Here is a 22922-nt window from a genome sequence, read left to right on the forward strand (position 1 = left end):
ATGAACCATGGGGCACCCCTGTATGAGAACTAGATGCAAACATCGAAGCTGATGACTTGAAAAATTAGACTAAAAGCCAGTATCTGCAATAGGATCTCATATTCCTATGTCCATATGCATGTGCATGTGTTGTATACACACATATTCAGGAAAAAAATCTCAAAGTTTAAACATTAACATGTCAACAGCGCTTACTTCCGGTGTGAGCACCTAATAACTAAGAGCTTTTGTTTTTCCCTTTTGTTTGTTCGCTTTGTTTTGTTCACGTATATTTTCTATTTTCCAAAATAATATATACTGTTCAAAAGTGGGCACGTATTTAGAAATAATACCTTCTCTGAAGTAAAAAATAAATTTCCACCAACATATTTTTGTTTATCTGTATCTTAAATGTCCCATAAAATGACTTCATACTCTACAAGTTATACTAAGAATAGAGGGTTTTATTAATCATGGACAAACCACACTCATTATATCAGAGCAATGATCCACTTTTTTTTTTCTGAAAACAAGTTTTATATAAATAAGTGTTTAAATACATTACATAACATTAAAACTGAAGGGGAAAAAAACCCCAAAGAAAACCAAAAACCAGCTTGTTACTTCACGTGGCATTGGGCAGCCGCTGCTAGTAAGTTGCGAGCTCCACAGCTACGTGACTGATACATCGGTTTGAAATTTGTTCCCTTGTCCAAAGTTTAACTCTGATAGAAGGTTGGCCTCACATTCTAGTTTGCTCATCGATCAGCTGGGATATGTCTGGTCAAAAAGACCTTGGTGGCAAGCCAGATGTCCTATCACCTCAATAGAATGAAGGTGGCTGCTCTAAGCTCTGCCCTCCTGGTCACGTTGGAGATACCAGGAGATACCAGATCTGGAGATACCAGATTCCCTGACGATCAAACACTCCCTCTAGCAGTACAGCTGCCGTCGCTGCCTCACCCCATCCTCCACTCTCAGCTTCACCGAGGGCTGTTCAGGTGGCGACATTCTCTTAGGGCAGGGAACTCTGTAGAGGGATTGCTGGGAGCTTCTGGCCAGACATAGCCGTCTGTGATCTCAGGGCTCTGGACTTGGCTGACACATCACTGTTATTGCTTTGTCTCAGGCCGGACCCTGCCAGGTGCCTACTGCTTGACCTCTGTTTAAATGAGGGACTTCAAGACTACACAGCATGGCTGTTTTCAGTTTATTGCGTGAAGCAGTTACACTCGTCCAAGTTAACAGCAGACCCCAAGTGGTTACATTACACAAGCTGCGAGGTTTGTAAACTTGTGACAAGGGACAGAAGGAAAATTCTACTCATTGCAAGGAAATCCTCACTTAAGCTTCAATGAGCCAGGAGCACTTAAAACCCATGAACCTTCCGCTGATCGCCCTTAGCCAGTCCAATCTCTGCGAGGAACTGGCATATGTTCTTGCGCTGGTCACCCTGTAGCTGAATCACTTCTCCATATTCTGGACGCTCAATTACAGTTCCCTCGCAGGCAAATTTCTTCTGAAACGCCTTCACTAGCTTCTTTTTACCGTAATCACCAGCGATCCCTTGGACAGTAGTAAGGGTCTTCCTGCCGTTTCTCTGTTGAATTCTTATACGGATATAAGATCATCACCCTTACTTGCATCAGCAAAGGGGTGGAAAGAGTGGAGGTTCTGGATGGCGGACATACGATACGATTCCTTTTCCTCGGTGGAAACGGCCTGCGGAAGGCGGCGGCTGGAGAAGGCGGGCGGGGGGTACGGAGCGTCGGGAAGCGAGGGGGCTCGAGGGGGAGGCTGCTGGGTTCTCGGCGGCGGCTCAGTGACTGGGGCTATGATCCACTTTTTAATTCAACTCTGGCTTGTCCTTCAGTAAGTAAATGAAAGCAGTGAGCTTTGGACAAACCCCGCTTAAATGCGCCACCATCTTAAAGATTCAGGGAGATTTACCACACCAGCACACTTGCAGTAAGGTCTGTGGGCTTTGTATGTGGAAACTTTTGTTATTGTACCTTTTCCTTTGGTATTCTGTTCTCTTGAACACCATTTATCCTTAAATGCAAAAAAAAATTTTTGCCATATTTTTATAATTCACAGACTTTGCTAGGACTGTGCCATAGCTAGTAATAATAGAATTATGTGTAATAGGAATCCTACACGTTGGACATAACTCCAACGCTGCAACTTATTTAAAGATAGATTTTTTTCAAGTTGGGCTTATAAATCATTTACAAAGAAACTGAGCAGGCCTGAAACTACAGTCCAACTGTCACATTCTTGTAATGTGACCACAGCTGCTCGGGGCTGGAGGCCGCAGCGGTGAGGGAGCGCAGAGCTGAGGGCCCCGCCAGACCGTCAGGAACAGAACTCTCGCACTTGCCAGATATTAGATCAACAACCATTAAATATAATATGAACCATCTTCCGTGGCCAGGGCTCAAAAGCTGCAAGTACAAACAGCTACAGATATGTCACTGGAGACGCGGGGCCCAGCACACCGACGGTCCCCAAGCTGCAGGGGGAACCTCGCCTCCACGGCCTCAAGCCCTCCTGTCACAAAGTTCTGGTTCTCTGGACCCAAATGCACAGATGCGTCCACTCTCCGTGAGTTACGCACACACGTCGGACCCCACGTCTGCCTCACAACACATGTACCCATTTGGCTTTTACGGGGGGAGGAAATGGCCTCAACTGTGCAAAAACCCAACACAGGTTTTGGGCTCTCGCCTGAGGGACTTGGTTCCAGGGTGTGTGAACCTGGTGTTCGCTGCTGGTAAAGAACAGCTCTGTCCTGAAGGGGGTCAGAGGTCCAGCGGCCACGCCTCCCCCGTACCCCGCTTACAATGCCTTTTACCTCTCTATTCTGTGGATCAGATAAAAATAATACATCACTTACCAAAAGGTTGAATTTTAACGTTGTCTTGAGACACAGGTCTAAAGTCTATGATTAGAGAATTATTTTTCTGAGAAGTGTTACAAACCTACCTAAAACATAACACACACACACACACACACACACACACACACACACCCATGATTTCTGAAACAACAGCAACGTCTTTTGCATTTTAGAGAGTTTATTTGTGCTTTGATTTCATAGTCCCCACTCGTGAGGGCCCCTCCACACCAAACCCCACTGCTTTTGTCAGAGACCCGAACACTGCCCAGCATTAGTTTGGTTTTTTCACATTTACTGTCTGTGTTCTTCACTTGATTAAGTTTTATGAAAACAAGGATCTCACCAGCCTGTCTGTTACTGTTTTTCATGGCACTAAGTAATTTTGATTGAATGAATGTATGAATGTTTGAATGTGTTACATCTGATACATAAAATTATATTCTCTTGACTTTAATATTTTAATAAAAGTGATTGCTGCCAGTTTCCTTAGGTCAGTTTTCACACGCTCATATTTACATATTTATGTGAAAGAGTTAGGAAGCAATGATGTTTTCTGCAATTAACAATGACCTTCAGCCTTTGTATGTTTTCCTGCTGAAGCTCATCCTTGCTGTGCCCCTCCTTGGACCAACAAAGACTACTGCAATATTAACTCTTAGTGGGGAAACAAGTGCATATTAACAACACCTACATTTAAAAATCCTTGATTTTACAACAAGCATCTTCAAACATTCTCCCTCCTAACAGATATGAACAGGATAATGTCCCCACATCACTACCAAGGTGTAAGAGAGGCACAAAGGAAACCGTTCAGCCTCCTCTGTGTAATCCCACGATCGTGCCATCACACGCACATCCACTTAGCAAAGACTCTGGTCTGTCTTCCATAAAGGATATCTGTCATGTTTTCTCACCACTGAGCACCTTCTGAAGACCCTCCCGATGTTAGGGAATCGGCCACCTCTTGATCTCCAGGCAGAGGCCAGGAGGCGGTTTCCTAGCGCCCTGCACAGACGTGTAGCCCTGACCCAGGTTCATGGATTCGATGCAGGTGCCTGCGGGATTCTTCAGTCTGGAAGTGAGCAGCGGGTGGAAGCAGTGCTTGTCACCAAGCCTGGCGTATTTTCCTATTTTTATTCCTATTTTCATTAAGTGAGGATTTAACTCCACTGCCAAGCCTTCAGCAGAACACCCAAACTTGCACAGTAATTATATTCAATTATTTTTGAAATTTTGTTAATTTTAGTCATATAAAACTCAGGGCTTTAAGTGTTTTCAATTTTTGATGTGATAAAGGTGTACCTTTCAAGGTCGATGGGTAGAGTATGTTCTTTTCACAGCTTAACTAAAATAAGAAGCTTAGGCTCCTACTTCTGACAATGTCTCAACCAGGCCCCCAGGACAAGGTAACTTCAGAAAAAATAGATGCCTAGGATGAAGGTACGCCTTGAAGGGGAGTTATCACTGGATCTGTGTCACCATGAGGTCCTCTAACTGTCAGTATCAATTCAGCACATACTTCTGAGCATCTGTGGTTTATGGTAACTAATATGCTAGACTCTGGAGATGCAGAGTTTGTAGGAGATGAAAGTGTAGAACAGAAACAGAAGAGTAAGTTAACAGGTCTGTAAAGGATCTGGGAGGTGATCCTCACCCAGAAGAAGACAAAGCCCCAGGGGAGAGCACCCTGGGTAGGGTAGGTAGGGCTTGAAGGACAAATAAGAATTAGGGAGGGGACAAGTGGAGAGAACTTCTCCAGAAAGAAGAGCTAGCACAGGGGAAGGCACAGCTGTGTGAGAGAACAGAGTCTATGGAAAGGGCGTGGAATTCAGCAGGTTGGGCAAAGAGTTTTGCAGGACAGTAGGACGTGAGGTTAGAGGAACAAGTGGCAGATACACAACGGGTTTTATATCCCACGCCCAGGAGTGATCGGGAATGACTGAAAATGTGTTTCTGTGGGAGTGACAACCGTGACTAAATAGGAATTAGTGGCGAATCCTCCTATATCCTGAGGAAGGTCCTAAGAGAGTTCTGCCCAAGTGGAGTCTAGTGGTTTCCTAAAGACGGCAGCCATGCAGTAAGGTCTCAGACTCCTGTTTCAACAGACCATACATCCGTGTTCAAAGTCAGAAAAGTCAGAGGCAAAATGGCATGGCACTGAGATTCCACTTCTGGGCACCCCAAAGGAAAGGAGCTCTGTGTTTGTAGAGCCACATGGGCAGAAGAGACCTTGGGTTTCATCTATCACAATGACTGTCATTTGTTTTTATCCCGAGACACTTGAGAGGGACGACAATCCCATAAGTAATTGGTAATGGATCACCAGCTGGTAATGATTCTCAAGATGTAAATGTGTATGTGTGTTTCCTGCCTAAGTGCCCCAACTAGAACCTCCAGGACGATCACAAATAGAAGTGGCAGGAGTGGACACCCTTGTATTTTTCCTCATCTTTGGGGGAAAGTATCCAGTCTTTCAAAATTAACGATGATGTTAGCTGTGAGTTTTTCACAGATAGACTTTATCATTTTGAAGAAGTTCTTCTATTGTTGTCATGGTTTGAATATTCATAAATGGGTGTTAAATTTTGTCAAATGATTTTTGTGTGCCTATTGAGATGATCATATGTTTTATTTTGTTTATTGACATAACATATTACATTAATTTACTTTTTTGTTAAGCCAACCTTGCATTCCTGGGATAAATCTCACTGGGTAATGGTGTATAATCTTTTTTATATTTTGCTGGATTTGATTTGCTAGTCATTTGTTGAGTATTTTTGTGTCTATATTCATAACAGATATTGGTCTTAATTTTCAGTTCTTTTGATTTTTTTTTTTAATCAGAGTAATACTGACCTCACTGAAGGAGTTGTGATATGTTCCCTCTAATTTCTTGGAAGATTTTGTGAAGAAGTGGTATTAATTCTTCTTGTTTGGTAGGAGTTACCAATGAAGCCATCTTGTCCTGGATTTTCTTTGTGGGAAGTTTTAAAATTATTATTACAATTTAGTCTCTTGTTAGAAATCTACTAGAATTTTCTATTTATTCTTGAGTCAATTTCACTAATTTGTATCTTTCTAGGACTGTTTCTGTTTCACCCAAGCTACATACATTACTGTCATACAGTAGCTCATTTGTAAGATAGTCAGTGATGTCTCCACTTCCATTTCTGATTTCAGTAATTTGAGTCTTCTTTCTTTTTTCTTGGTCACCGTTAGCTCTTATCTTAAATTCCCTCCTTGGTAACTTCATATACTCTAATGTCTGGATATACAAATTTCTCATCCAGGTAAAACTTGAAATCATTTGTATTTTCTACTCATCTATAAGAATATTTTAATGTAAAAGATACCTATGAATATCTTTTTAATTCTGTGAACCATTTAAAGTATAATTTTATAAGATGACTTATCTAAAAATTAAGATAGCTAACCATTCACAAGTAAAATTCTAAATTGTACTGAAAGGCTACCACAGTATAGTGGGAAAACACCCACCTAGGATTCTGGAGACCTCTTATAACACGTGCTCTGCTATGAACTAGCTCCATAATTTTCAATAAGTCACTTATTTTCTTGAGGCTATAAATGTAATTCCCATACCTGGCAGGATTGTGAGCTAATACATTGCCATCAATCATAGAGAACTTGAGGAGCAGCAAATAAACTCTGTTCAGAACCAAAGTCTGAGCATAGGTCTCCCGGCATGCCAAGCATAAGGTAGCACTACTTAGTGCCCATATTCCCTTTCCATAATTTTCTTTAAAGCTCAAAGATCTATTATTAGATTTTCTTGGGTTTGACAATTAAAAGGCATGAGAGGAGACCTCATGAACTATTTATATTTATAAAGGAGACCATGAACTACTTCAAATTCTTAAATTCAGCAACAGGGGAAAAAACAGACTCATCCATCAGAAGTTCTTTTTTCTTTCTTTCTTTTATAATATGACATAAATCATGGAAAGCAAAGGCAAAATTTAAAAGCAATAAGATATTTTCCAGTAGTTCACCTTATCCTTGGAAGTGAAACTTACTAGCTGTTACCCAGATGTACTTAATATAGCTTAAAACAACTGTGCTCTGGTTAAAACCTGGTGTAATAATTTCACAATGTGCTATCTGCCTGAAACAAGACCACCCATACTTGGGAAATTTCCATCTTTTTTGAAGTCAGGATAATACAAAACTTGGCAAGTTAGGAAAGGGCAATGAAGGAGGCCAAAGATGAAGTTCAGAGAATGCAGTTTTCCATATAGATTTGTATGAATTGTTAATGATAAATAGAAACAATTATTGTTTAGTTTTCATGCCCAATACATCCACGTTGGAATAGTTGCTTCCAGCAGAAAATAGCAACATTATTTCAGATTTGTGTCTCCATTTAACCCAATACCTTTCCCAAATACTTCCATCTAAAGGAATCAGGACCAACAACCACACACAAGACTGAGGGATCACTTTACAGAAGCAAACCCAGAAGCTGCCAGTGTGCCTGCAAGTCTTCATCTCTGGAAAATATTAAAGTGTCCTTCTGCGCCAGTAACAAAAACAGACTCAAAGGAGCAAAACTGAGGTTCTGTGCTGACAGACAGACTGCTTCTAGAGAACCGTGTGCTATGGAGACTGAAACGGGGCGATAGGACAGAGAACAAGAGAGAAGACTGTTCAGATCAGGTGGTCAGAGGTCTCTCTGAAGACATGATTAAGGAACTGAGATCTGAAAGGCAGGAAGCCGTTCATGAGAAAATTTCTGGAAAATCATTCTAGCCGGGAAGAAGAGCAAGGGCAGAAGTTCTAACGCAGACGGCTTGGTGTGAAACAGAAATGACTGGGAGACGTTAAACTACGCCTACGCGGGTGGAACTTATTGGGCCAGGAGGAGAGTGGGTGGAGGCGGGCCCCGGGCAGGTCTGAGAGGCCACAGTGGGAAGCTCTTATCTTATTCTAGGCAGCGGGATGGCCACCACAGGGAGTAGAAGAGTGACACAGTCTGCTTGATGTTTCAGAAAGATGGTCTGGCTGCCGGGTGGACAAGAGGAGGCCACGTGAAAGTGGTCCAGGAGAGAGATCATGGTGGTTGGACTAAGGTGGTAGAAGAAAACCATGGCACGAGACGGAGGGGTTTGTCTTACCTATCAAGACTTTGGCCAGGGGTGTGTAAGTTACACCTCAGTAAAGGATGGTTCAATACATATGGCCAAGAGTCCTTATCTTTTGAGGAGATTACTATTTACTGAAATATTTACAGCTAGAAGTATACCGTGCCAGAGTTTCCTCAAAATAAACAGAGCATGTGTTGGGGGCGGGGAGCTGAAACGAGAATTGAGTTGGTAACTGTTGACGTTGGGTGATGGGTGCATGGAGATCTACTATGTATTGAATGTATGCTTAAACTTTTTCATAATAAGGTATTTGAAATGGAAGAGTCCGGGGACCGGACTCCTATGGTCATGGGGTTGTAAAGCAACTTGTGAGTTACTGGTAGAACCACTCACCCCACCCATGGCCACTGTAACCTGTGATGCCTGTCTGCCTAGAGTAGGAGGAAAGTTCTTTTGAACAGAACGCATTCTTTTTAAGCCATTTAATTGGTGGAAATGATCAATTTCTTTGGTAGTTTGGAAGCTCTTTGTTACACTGAGCTAAAAATAAATCTTTCAGAAACTTCCAACCCTGGGACCTGGTTCAGCAACATGGAAGCCAAGAAGCAAGTGGACTCTTCCTACATGATAACTCTACAGACTTAAGGACAGCTCTCCTGTCTTCTACAAGCTGAAACGCTGATCCTTTAAATCATTCCTAAAACCAAAAGGAGAGATTTTCCTACAAATTGTTCTCTTCCTGTTCCTCCTCCTTTTTTCCCAAGCTCAGGTATTCTTAGCTTCCTTCTAGGACCTTGCAATTTCAATTAAGGCCTCTCTTTTCACTGGTTTATTCACGTACATTGGCCCCATATTGAGTAAATCCTAAATATATACAGCCATAGTTCTCAATCAGTTTTCTTCTGCAATACACATAGTGAATAACATTTCTGTGATATAATCTCATACACAAATTAAAAAGTACAAAACTACTCTTTAGACTATATACTTTCTAGCATTGGAGCTTGCCCCTACCCGCGGGGAAACAGCCAGAACTGCCATGTCATTTGTCCACAGTTAACTGGACCAAGGACAGCAACTGACCCAACAATAATATTCCACCTCATATTGACAGGAAGTAATAATTCAAAATAAAAGTACTGTAGCCAGTTCTTTCTGTCAGTGTTTCATATTAATCAAAGTGCCCCAAATATTGAACTTCTTTCTTGCTCTCAGAATCATGTTAAACGTTCGCCAGCATCCCTTTAGCACAAAAAATCATCACATTAATGGGATGCTCATGGTGATGATGTGTGCGGTTCAGACTTTGTGCTCAAAATCAACACCTGTTCATCTCAGCTCTCCCCACTCACAAGCCCACCTCAAAGACAGCGTCTCTCAACAGCAAGGCTGATTCCGTGTTTATAACCAACTGTGCCTCCTGGCTCTCTACTGCAAAAGAACAGAATGTACCTCAGTTAGAACACAGAACTCTCTGCAGACCTCTCGGTCCCGGGGCTTCACAACTATACTGTGATTCGTTTTGTGTGGTCCACAGCGTGTACATCTGTCTACAGCGAGGATACGGGCCATCCCACCATCACAACCAAGCCTCCCACTTTCACCTCTCACATCTCTTAGCCAAATTTTAAATGGTCAAGGTGTCAACAGTTATGTGGTTTCTATAACTATAACCAAATTTTCTATCCTTAGTTTATGGATGATAAGGAAAAATTCAAAATCATAACCAGCCCTTACCTTATGATACTTGTGTAAATATCATTAATCATTCAGTCAAGTAACACTCCTTCTCCAAGACCCCACAGGACAACTATTTAGGCATCAGAAGCAAAATATTCCTAGAATCAAGCTTAATCAAATACACACTCTCACGTTACATAAATTGCTAACAATCATGGTGCTTAAACTCATTTTAATTTCTTTCATACCAGGACCATAAATGCTTTGCTTCATTTTCTTCAACTCTCTAATTTTCTTTTTATTTTTTATTAATTAAAAAACTTTCATCATATCTTGAAGATGTTCTATTTTTCAATATCACTGTTTACTGCCTGGAGCCCCTTTCTTCCTGGAGATTTCCCCAGAACCCTCCATCCACATGCAGGAATCTGGGCCTAGTGTTTTCTAAACCTGATGCACAGCTGAAGTCTGGGGATTCCCTTCATTACATCTCGGGTTGGATTAATCATGTTCTGGATCTCAAGGCTTCCCTTTTTTCCCAACCCTCAATTTATTGGAATATTTACTCAAGTAAATTTCTTTCCTCAGAAAGAGTGTCTTGGAGTGAACTTCATACCTATGTGTTACTGAAAATGACTGTATCTAGCCTGCAAGTCAGTTGATTGCTTGCTGTCTACATGAGTCTCCCTCAGAAAGTAGGATAAATTACAAGGTGAACAAGGAAGAACAGACTCAAATAAAAATGCAATTAACACAGAGGGAATTTACCTCAACATAACAAAGGCCATATATGACAAATCCACAACCAACATCATTCTCCATGGTGAAAAACTGAAACCATTTCCACTAAGATCAGGAGCAAGACAAGGTTGCCCACTCTCACCACCATTATTCAACATAGTTTTGGAAGTTTTAGCCACAGCAATCAGAGAAGAAAAAGAAATAAAAGGAATCAAAATCAGAAAAGAAGAAGTAAAACTGTCACTGTTTGCAGATGACATGATACTATATATAGAGAATCATAAAGATGCTACCAGAAAACTACTAGAGCTAATCCATGAATTTGGTAAAGTAGCAGGATACAAAATTAATGCACAGAAATCTCTTGCATTCCTATACACTAATGATGAAAAATATGAAAGAGAAATTAAGGAAACGCTCCCATTTACCATTGCAATGAAAAGAATAAAATACCTAGGAATAAACCTATCTAAGGAGACAAAAGACCTGTATGCAGAAACCTATAAGACACTGATGAAAGAAATTAAAGATGATACAAACAGATGGAGAGATATACCATGTTCTTGGATTGGAAGAATTAACATTCTGAAAATTACTATACTATCCAAAGCAATCTACCGATTCAATGCAATCTGTATCAAACTACCAATTGCATTTTTCACAGAACTAGAACAAAAAGTTGCACAATTTGTATGGAAACATAAAAGACCCTGAATAGCCAAGGCAATCTTGAGCAAGAAAAACAGAGCTGGAGGAATCAGGCTCCCGGACTTCAGACTATACTACAAAGCTACAGTAATCAACACAGTATGGTACTGGCACAAAACCAGAAATATAGATCAGTGGAACAGGATAGAAAGCCCAGAGACAAACCTATGCACGTATGGTTACCTTATCTTTGATAAAGGAGGCAAGAATATACAACAGAGAAAAGACAGCCTCTTCAATAAGTGGTGCTGGGAAAACTGTACAGCTACATGTAAAAGAATGAAATTACAACACTCCCTAACACCATACACAAAAATAAACTCAAAATAGACTAAAGACCTAAATGTAAGGCCAGACACTATAAAACTCTTAGAGGAAAACATAGGCAGAACCCTCTATAACATAAATCACAGCAAGATCCTTTTTGACCCACCTCCTAGAGAAATGGACAGAAAAACAAAAACAAACAAATGGGACCTAATGAAACTTGAAAGCTTTTGCACAGCAAAGGGAACCATAAACAAGATGAAAAGACAACCCTCAGAATGGGAGAAAATACTTGCAAATGAACCAATGGACAAAGGATTAATCTCCAAAATATATAAACAGCTCATGCAGCTCAATATTAAAAAAACAAACAACCCAATCCAAAAATGGGCAGATGACCTAAATAGACATTCTGCAAAGAAGATATACAGATTGCCAACAAACACATGAAAGGGTGCCCATCATCACTAATCACTAGAGAAATGCAAATCAAAACTACACTGAGGTATCACCTCACAAAGGTCAGAATGGCCATCATCAAAAAATCTACAAACAATAAATGCTGGAGATGGTGTGGAGAAAAGGGAACCCTCTTGCAATGGGTGAGAATGTAAATTGATACAGCCACTGTGGAGAACAGTATGGAGGTTCCTTAAAAAACTAAAAAATTGAACTACCATACGACCCAGCAATCCCAGTACTGGGCATATACCCTGAGAAAACCATAATTCAGAAAGAGTCATGTACCACAATGTTCACTGCAGCACTGTTTACAATAGCCAGGACATGGAAGCAACTGAAGTGTCCATCAACAGATGAATGGATAAAGATGTGGCACATATATACAATGGAATATTACTCAGCCATAAAAAGAAATAAAATTCAGTTATTTGTAGTGAGGTGGGTGAACCTAGAGTCTGTCATACAGAGTAAAATCAGAAAGAGAAAAACAAATACCGTATGCTAACACATATATATGTAATCTAGAAAAAACAAAAAAATGGTTCTGAAGAACCTAGGGGCAGGACAGGAATAAAGATGCAGACTTAGAGAATGAACTTGAGGACACAGGGAGGGGGAAAGGTAAGCTGGGACAAAGTGAGAGAGTGGCATGGACATATATACACTACCAAATGTAAAACAGATAGCTAGTGGGAAGCAGCCGCATAGCACAGGGAGATCAGCTCGGTGCTTTGTGTCCACCTAGAGGGGTGGGATAGGGAGGGTGGGAGGGAGGCTCAAGAGGGAAGGGATATGGGGATGTATATGTACATGTATAGCTGATTCACTTTGTGATACAGCAGAGACTAATACAACATTGTAAAGCAATTATACTCCAATAAAGATGTTTTAAAAAAATGTAATTAAGAGCATTGAAGAAAGGCAAGAAAACAACCAAAAGAAATGGAAATGGTATAAAAAGAAGTAAAAGGGTTAAGAATGAAAATGGAATAAAGTGGGATGAAAGGCAGATGAAAGACATCTCGAGCAACCAGAACCCGAGGAATGGGATGGGGTAAACATGTAAAACTGTCATCTAGGGAGACTTCCCAGGGGAGGAAAGGAGTCCCTCCACCCACATGTGGAGTGCGCTGGCCTGACAGGGAACTGATGGGAACAACGGCCCCTGAGATGCGTGCCAGTAAAACCTCAGGCTTCAAAGCTGAAGGGCAACACCCTCAAGGCCTCGAGGAATCAGACAGACATCTAGCTTCTAAAAACAACCACGTACAAAACAATGGAGCACCATTTGCAAAAGTTCAGTAAGAGAACCTGTGTACCAGGCACAGAAAACAGGGTTAAACATGCAAGAACTGGGGTGTTTTGTCACCATGAGCCCTTCTGAGGAATGTAGTCAAAGATAAGCTTCATCTAACCAGGAGATGACTGGAAAGTTTTCAGCAAAAGTGCCCCGTGAATGCAGCCATGAGCCGACCCAGCAACAGGAAAAGAAAAGGTGTTTATTTGTGTTGACACTTACCCGACAGGTGTGTCTGCAAGGACACAAATCAGACAAATATCTTGAGACTTTAAAAAATTTGAATGCAATAACTAATGATAAATCTTAAAGGCCAGTTAACAAAGATTGATTTTTTTCTTAATGATTGACCATTTCTAGTCTTTCTCCTCTTCCAAATAAACAGGAAAAAAATAATAAATGAAAGGGACAATTTTATGATTCATGAATATAAACAAGCTGTTAAATAACTTCACTGCTACTGGCTCAAAACTTTACATAGAAAAGGGGTATAATTTTTAGACATCTGCAGAAATCCTGAGGATAACACTTTTAATCTGTACCGTTTCATATTTCTCATAATTTATTAGAAAACAAATGAGTTTAAAGAAAGGAAGTAAAAATCTATGCTCCTAAATGGCAAAATTCATCAATGGATGTTAAAATTAGTAGGTAAAAGTTTGATGACAAATGAATATTTATATAATTACAAGGTATCCACCCCCAAAATGTTTATTAATTATAAAAGGAAAAATACTGACTTTATAATAGAGAAACCTGATGCAAAGAATATTAACCAAGTTATGAACATAAACAAGATCATCAAAACAAACCAATCTCGTGTTGCTACAATAAGAACACATCACTCCTGACAAAACAAGCATCTAATCACAAGGAAGAAATTTTGCAAAAGAATTGACCTGTGCTCTTCAAAAAGTCAAGGTCAAGACAAAGAAAGCCTCTTCCGAGTTAGAGGAGACTAGAAGACATGATCCTTACGTGAAATGCCTCATCTTGGAACGGGAAGATAGTTATTAAAAATGTTTAAATGTTAATTGGAAATGAACTGTGGATTAGACAAATAGATGATGGTACACTATGTATTAATGTCACATTTCCTGGCTTTGGTAACTGTGTGTATTTATGTAAGAGGATGTCATTGTTCTTAGGAAAGGCATGATAATGTGCTTTGGCACAAAGGCTATTATGTCTCCAACTTACTCTCAATGGTTTTGAAAAATAAATTTATATGGATGTAATTCAATAGAAATATTATGCAAGCCATATGTATAACTCTAAATTTTCTGGTGGCCACATTTTAAAAATCAAAATAAATGATTTAATTTTGATATTTGCTTTAACCCAGTATACAAAAATATTATTTCAGCACATAATCAATATAAAACATTTTAATGAGAAAGTTTATATTTTTTGTACCAAGTTTCCAAAAACTGTTGTGTAGTTTAGACTTACAGATCATCTCAATTTGAACTAGCCTTATTTCAAGTGCAAATAGCTACATGTAGAGAGAGTAAGAAAGAAGGGACATGAATAAACAATAAATCAATTAAAAACAGTATAAAACAAAAATAAAATTATTCTTTAATCTGGGTAAAAACTATATAGTATGTCCATGTATTATTCTTATAATTTTTCTATAAGTTTCGAGCAGTATCAACATTTTAAAATTATAATAAAAATCAAATAATAAAAATGATACAGGATACGATAAACAATTTCATGCCAATAAATTTTAAATCTTATCAAATGGGCAAGGTTTTAGAAAAATATCTTACTAAAATGAATCCAAGAAATTATTTAAAGCCAGAGTAATCCTATCATAGGGCAATAGTTCCTAAACTTTTTGGTCTCAATACCCCTTCAAACTCTTAAAAATTATTGAGGACCTCAAAGAGCTTTCGTTTATATAGTTTACATCTACCAATATTTAGAAAATTGTAAATTAAAACTGAGAATTTTTCATTTACTTTTGAATTCATTTAAGTTAACAAATAAATCCATTATGTTTCAACATAAATAATCTATTTTGGAAAATTAACTATATATTCTAAAACAAAAATAAATTTAGTGAAATGAGTGGCATGGTTTTATATTTTTCAAATCTCCTTAATGTCTAACCTAAAATAAGACAGCTGATTCTCATACTTGCTTTTGCATTCAAATTGCTGCAATATGTTGTTTTGGTTGAAGATATGTGTTGGGGAAGGAAGAAGTATTTTTAATAGTTCTTTCAGATAATCGTGAATAATCTTCTTTGATGCTACTCCAAAATATGATGAGTGCATGTTTCTTGAAGGCTATGTGAATTGTAGAATCTGAAGCCATATCTGCAAACTTTTTGTAACCTTGAGAATTAAAATCTATTGGCCTATCTTCCACTTTGAATGAATGGATCTTTACCAGTGCATGGTTTTGTAACACCATGCATTAATCATGTGGAAACACCAGTTCACTGAACTATGCAGATCTTCAAGTACTGACACATTACATTATACAAAATCAAAATATCACAATCAACCATATCAACAAGCTAAAGAAAAATCAGATGATACCAACTGATACAGAAAAAGATTTGACAAAAACCAACACATTTATGATAAAAAGCTCTCACCAATCAAAGAGGAAAATTACCTCAACTTGAAAAAGACCATGAAGAAAATGCTTACAGCAAACATCCTACGTACTGATGAAAGTTGAATGCTTTCCCCCGACTCTGGGAACAATGACAGAAAACCTGCTCCCACCAGAAGCTCCAGCGGTTACAGCGGGGCAAGAATAAGACGTAAAGTACGCACATGTTGGAGGGACAAACTATCCCTATGTGAAGATGACATGACTGTCTACCTAGAAAATCCCAAGGAATCTACCAAACACACACACACACACACACACACACACACACACACAACAACAACAACAAACCCCTAGAACTAATAAGTAAATTCATCAAAGTCACGAGATACACTATCACCACAAAACTCAATCTCATTTCTATATACTAACAATGACCTTATGGAAACCATTGTTAAAAACACAGTATCATTTACAACTACTCTAAAGAAAATTATAGGACTTCCCTGGTAGCGCAGTGGTTAAGAATCTGCCTGCCAATGCAGGGGACATGTGTTCGAGCCCTGCTCTGGAAGATCCCACATGCCGTGGAGCAACTAAGCCCGTTTGCCACAACCACTGAGCCCGCATGCCACAACTACTGAGCCTGTGCTCTAGAGCCCGCGAGCCACAACTACTGAGCCCACGTGCCACAACTACTGAAGCCCATGTGCCTAGAGCCCGTGCTCCGCAACAACAGAAGCCACCGCAATGAGAAGATCGTGCACTGCAATGAAGAGTAGCCCCCGCTCACCACAACTAGAGAAAAGCCCGCGTGCAGCAACGAAGACCCAATGCAGCCAAAAATAAATAAATAAATAATTACACAAATAAATAAGAAAATGATATATTAGACACAACTTTTAAAAACATATACAGTATATGTAAGGTGAAAATTATACTGACAAAAGCAATCAAATATCAAAATAAACAGAAAAACAAACCATGTTCATGGGTTGGAAGACTCAGTGAACTAAAAATGTCAATCCTCCCCAAACTGATCTATAGTTTTAATGCAATTCCCATCAAAACCCCAACTAGGACTTCTTTATTCAAACACAAGCTTATTCTAAAATTTATGTGGAAGGGCTCATGCCCTAGAATAACTAAGACGATCTTGACAGAGGACAAAGTGGGAGGAATCGCCCTCCCTGACAACCTAGCTCACTACAGGCCCACATGAGCAGACTGCCCCTTTCCCTTGTAGTTCAGACACATCCTATGAAACATGAAGCAACTTCAGGCCTCAGGACTCCACGTGCCTCCACTCCCACTCAGAACTCTGAGGCTGTGTCCCTTTCCATGAGAAAACTTCAGGGGTCTTGAACACAGGGCGGAATGCACCCATGTCTCCTCAGCTCTCCTGAAAAGTTGGAAAACACATCCAAACTCACACTGACCCGCTTCTCTTTGGGGATTTCACGAAGTTCCACTAAATCTTGAAAAGGGGACAATAGGAGCGTTTTCTCAAATCAGTTCCTTCATGTTTCATAGGATGTGTCCCCCCCGCACCTCCTGCACCTGCTCCCCTGCACCTGGCCGGCCTGTGTCCCCTCATTCTCTCTCCTGATTGGCCATCCACTCCCCCTCCGTCTCCTGTGTCCACTGCCTCCCCACATCTTTATCTTGACTCAGCAGCCTGCGCGGGTCTCTCACCACGGGCACGAGGCTTCTGTAAAGCCCGCTAAGGAGAGATAGGACCGAGGCAGGGCTGCCAACTCTGCCGCTCTGCACCACGGCTGCTCTGTGCCCACAGGACGTGGTTCGGTCTGCCAACCGCTTCCCTACCACGGAAGTTAGCCTCTCCTCGTCGTCGCCTTCAGCGACTCTGTCTCTGGCTTATCCTTCCCGTCATCGTGAGCCTCGGTCTGCCTCACTCACACCCGCAAAACGCACCCAGGACCTGTGGGAGTCACTGTACCTGTGCACCTGGATTGTGTGGGCGGGTGACGTCTATTCCGAACAGCCCTACGCCCCACAGTAGGTGCTTCATTAATATCTGTAGAATAAACACTTCAACAGTGTGCTGTTGAGGAAACTAGCAATAAAAGAGGTCATGTGACTCCCTCAAGGTCACACAGGGTGACCCACTCTGGTGAATAAACGGCTGCCCTGGAACCTCACTGACGTTATAGTCACACATCACTTTCTCTATTACTTACGTCTAAACATTGTTAGTTGAATTTTTGTCACCACGTATGTAAAAATAATTAATGTGCATTTCTCTGCGTATTGGGAGTTTTTAACTATTTGAAAAGACCTCTGTCTCTCCAGTAAGGCTAAAATGGCCCCCCTTCCCTGAGGCCTCGGGTCATCGCGGGAGCCTGGGTTCCAGGCAGCCGACGCCCAGGTGCTCGAGGCGCTCCGTGTGTCCCTTGGGTGGAGTCGGCGGGGCTTGTGACCCGGACGGGGAGGCGACCACTCGCGTGGAGTCCACGTGACAACTGCCCACGGCTGCGTCCAGACGCAGCTGCTCTGCGTGCGCAGGACGGCCGTTCTCCGTCGGGCCGGCTCCATGGGCTCAGCTCCTGGCCTGCGGGCAGGCGGCCCAGTCAACACCCATCCCGAGGGCCTCCAGCCTCGCCCCTTCTCGCCTACATGCTCTGTCCCCCTGCAGACTAAGCCCTGCTTCCCTTTCTCGTACAAATGTCAGAAGGAAGTGCTGGTGCCTTTTTTTTTTAGAAAGTAAGAACAATATTACAATAGTCTCTGCCAAAGTTTTCTTGAATCTTTATAATGTACCTGAGAATAGAAATTAGGAATTCATTGTAGACCTTAAATATTCTCACCTTACAAAGATGGTAAATATGTGACATGATGCAGGCATCAGCTCATACTACAGCAGTAATCACCTTGGAACATATGTCACGTCAGCGCGCTGAGCCTGCACAGTGTTATGTGTCGATTAGACCTCAGTACAGCTGGGGCAGAGTCACAGAGCAGCCCCCACCTTCGCTGGTAGTCATGAAGCTTACAGTCAAGAGAAAGCACTTGCTGTTTTAATGAAATGCTATTATCCAAAAACATTAGGAATGAATTGTCACAAAAGGATAAATGCAATAAGATGGAAAGGCAGAAAAAAGCAGATCAGCTATGCTATCGTGGGAAGTCTCTGGTTTGGGATATGGGATTTGTGCTTCAAAACTGTCTCCCAGCCACTGTGTGACCCTGGGTCCATGTCAACCTCGCTGTAATTGTTTATTTTTCTATAAGAAATTATGACACCTTTCTAGGATGACTTTGAAGGCTAAAAAGATATTTATTTTATGTGAACATGATAACTTGCTATGGAAGCATAAGGATGATTTCTCAAGGTCCTAGAAAAGTGAAAAGCAAAATGAAAGCTATTTCCATGAACGTGGAGCACAAGCCACAGGGTGTCTGCTAACGTGTCAGGGCTGAGTTGGGGTACTGAAGGGAGTGAGGGGAGGGAGGGCCACAGCCTGGATTTCCTGCTGTGCTTTGCCGCACCTTAGCTCTATGGCCCTGACTCTTCTAAACGTGGGGTGGGTGGCTATCAAAAATGGGAAATGAAGAGATGTTCTTCACAATCTCTCAGTCACTGTCAGCTCTACAGCGCGGCGTTCCAGTTCTGTTAAAACCTAACGTGAGCAAAAAGACTGACCAACAAGTCATAATTATCTGAACCAACAAAGTAAGCACCGCACGGGACTTTCCTTCCCAGTTAAGGCAATCGTGGAAATTTGATACTGACCCGCGTTTCTAAGCCTAGAACTGTGGGCTGGTTTACACAGCCCGGCGCACAGGCTCCCTCAGCCTCAGGATCTGGAAGAACTTAGTGGCTTGGCAGACGGGCACAGATGTACACAGCCTCCTGAGGGAAACTTGATGGGCCTGTGCAGGAAGGGGGGCGGGAGTGCAATTAACGCCGGAAGTTCCTCTGATCAAGACGATGTGAAGAAGAGCTGCACGTGCCCCGCGGCTGTTTGCAGAAAATCACTGATGCGCCATGATGAGTGGCCCTGCTTTATGACCCTCATATTTTTATATGTCATTACTGGGAAAATGCAGTTTTAAACACTGAAAGAGTACGGGTGTACCCAAATAAAAATACTGAAGCAGTGAATCCTTAGAAAATATAAACATCTTAGGATCCCAGATCTCAAACTTTTAAAGCCACAAAATAGATGTCCCTTGTGCAGCCCCTTTTCCATCCAGACCCTAGCATCTCACTCCCAGGGCTGCGGTGCCACCAGCCTCCGATTTAGTCAGCGGTGGACGCGCTGCCCTTTCCACGCTGGTACAGTGAGAGACCCTCTAGTCACATTACAGCCTACATTTTACACATAAAACTCACTCTGTTTCTAACACCTGATTCACCACTTTAAATGCTTTCAAAGTAGAACGGCTGCACAGCTTAGTTTCCTGGAATTCTGTGTTGTAGAAGCACACCGTTGCCTCCACACGAGGGAAATACCTGCAGAGGAAAAGCAGTGTAATTCCGAGACAACATGGAAGCAAGCAAAGTCGTTAGAAGTAACGATGCTATTGCAACACATAACACACGGCCAATGCACTTCTTCCAGAGTCAGTAAGCCGCTGCTCTGCTGGTGACGGGCCTGAGTCTCAGGAATAAAGATAAAAATGAAGATGAAAACCCATCCTCCCGAGGAACCCAAATTCTAGTGGAGAGGGCGACACATAAATTGATCATTTAGGAATGCAGCACCCTATGTGCTCTTTACAGCCGTATCTAAAGCCTGTTACTGAAGTGCCAAGATAGGCAGCCGACTTTACTTCAGGGGAGATGTCACAGAAGACAGCATTTAGAGGAGGCCTGAGGGGCAGGACGGGGACAGGAGTGGTCCCCGGGCCAGCACGGGACCCGCAGTACACAGTGTGGGGTGACAAAGCTGGGCAGTGGGCTGGCGAAGACCCGTTGACCAAGCCAGGGAGTTTGTATGAAATCCTGGAGGACTTAAATTTTCATTTACATTTTTTCACTAAAACCCTAGAGGGAAAATTATACAGTAATTAAGCGAAACTGTGACCATGAGATCACATTACATGAGGTCACATTACATGTAATTACCATGAGGTCAATTACGATATTATATTGAGTTATTTTCCAGAATGACATTGAGCGCTCAGTTTTATAATGGAATCACAGGCTGTAAAACATTTTAGAAGTGTTATTAGGCACGTCCAGAATTTTCCCCAGAAGCACCTTGGCCACAGCGGTTTCACCACGTGACTAACTGGCCACAAGGCAATTCTGCAGTGAAAGATTAAAGAGCTGGCTGACGTTTGTTTGATGGTTTGGTTTCGTCTCTCCATCGATGCAGTGTTCCCGTTCTCATATGACTTAAGTCGAAGCCCTCACGGTCTACACAGTGACAAGTGCATGTGGCAGCCTTAAAACAGGGGACGATTACAATCGTGCATATCAACTTGATAGAAAACATGGGGATAAAACTCACTGGAGAGTGAAATGAGACGTGTAAAGCCATACTGCACACTCTACCAGAAAATGATTAGCACGTCAGCCTGCAAATTCTTTGGTGATTTGAAGGTGCAGAGTTGTCACACGGACATGGGACAGGGGACAGTGTACCCAGAGGACACAGCAGGGTAGAGGCCCTCAGGACACGATGCAGAGCTCAGTTACAAACACCATCCCAGTATCTGGAAGCTGATACCTCTCTTAATGAAGAAAAAAATATGAGCAGAAAAAGAAAAAGTGCAATGCTGAATGAGAAGAGGAATCAAACAAAAAAAAGGATAAAATACTATGAAGGAAAGACCTGGAAGGCAGGTGCTTGGGTACAACCCACAAAATAAAATCGGTTATTAGCACAGGATCGCCATGAATCTACACACATTTTATATTATTCAAATGTTTTGTATTTCACAATAAAGTCTTTTTAATTTTGCTATTCATTTCTTATTATGTACTTTTAAATGTACCTCTTTTAATTTTTGGTTATTTTATCTTTTATGGCAAAATTGCCTTACAGCCAGTCAGTTATGCAGCGAAAATGTTTGCAGCAAAAACGCTAAGAGCAAAGATGCTTATGGCAAAAATACGTAGAGCCATTATTAGAAGAGGCAGCAATTTTCTCTGCTAGACAATTACAATGACAACCATACCATTGCGAGTAAAACCAAGTTAATAAACTTAAATATCTTCCCAAATTATAAAAAGATTAGGTATTAAGCAAGCTATTTTACGCACACTTAGAGAGTCAATCGATGTTCAACAAAGACACTAACGAAATCCAACGGAAGATGAAAACATTCTTAAGGACTGTCTGCTGGATCAAAGGATCCTCGTCCGGGACAGAGCGACTCTGCTCTCCCCCCTTCCCCACCCCCGCAAGCTCATCCAAGACGGTGTGAAGGCTACACGGCTTCCCGGTGCTCTCACCCGAGGACACACCTCCCCCCTTGAGAGTAGGTGGCCTGAGCCTTGCTCCCAGCCTGCACAACAGAGCAGATGGGACGGGACGTAGCTTCACGCTGGAGTCTCTCCTTGCTGACCAAGAAAGCAGGTGGCCTTGCCGTGGGCACTGCAGGGCTCTAGGAGCTGAGGGCGGCTTCCGACTGGACTGTAGCTGCCAAAGGTTGAGGCTATCGGTCCTTCGACTACAAAGGTCTAAAACCTTCCAACGACCCGAGGGGGCCTGAAGCCTCAGATGAGAACACGGCCCCGGCCCTGAGAGACCCTGGGGGGAGAACCAGCTGGCCATGCCCAGACTGCTGGAGCACAGAAAGTGCGAGATAATAAACGTGTGCTGTTTTTGCCGGCACTGCCGGGCAGCAATGGAAGCTAACTCAGTGGGTCGCAGACCTGAGTACAAGTAAAAACTGTAAATCTTCTAGAAGAAAACGAGAATATCTTCACGGCCTTTGGGCTGGCAAAGCTGTCTTAGGCCACAGAAAACACTAAGCATAAACTAGAAGTTGGAATTCATAAAAATGTAAAACTTATTTTCATTAGAGGATACATTATAAATAGACAACCAATAGATTAGGGGGAAATAGTCACTATACGTACATCTGACATGTGATGGTACCCAGAATACACTTTTTTAAAATTCTACAACTCATCAATAATAATAATAATAATAGGCCTATAAACATATAATAAAGTGCTCAGTACCACTCATTATTTTTAAAATGCGAATTAAAACCACAATAAAAATACCATAAT

The 22922-nt window shown here is 41.6% G+C and overlaps 1 pseudogene across 1 annotated transcript; it reads right to left on the bottom strand.

The window, feature by feature from the left end:
• Window positions 1-1297: 1297 nt before the first annotated feature.
• Window positions 1298-1750, bottom strand: LOC309831955 (eukaryotic translation initiation factor 1-like; annotated as a pseudogene). The gene has a single exon. The product of its transcript is annotated as a eukaryotic translation initiation factor 1-like (transcript).
• Between the last annotated feature and the right edge of the window lie 21172 nt (window positions 1751-22922).

The sequence above is a fragment of the Grampus griseus genome (genome assembly GCF_964374135.1).
Source record: "Grampus griseus genome assembly, chromosome: 13".
Classification (NCBI taxonomy): domain Eukaryota; kingdom Metazoa; phylum Chordata; class Mammalia; order Artiodactyla; family Delphinidae; genus Grampus; species Grampus griseus.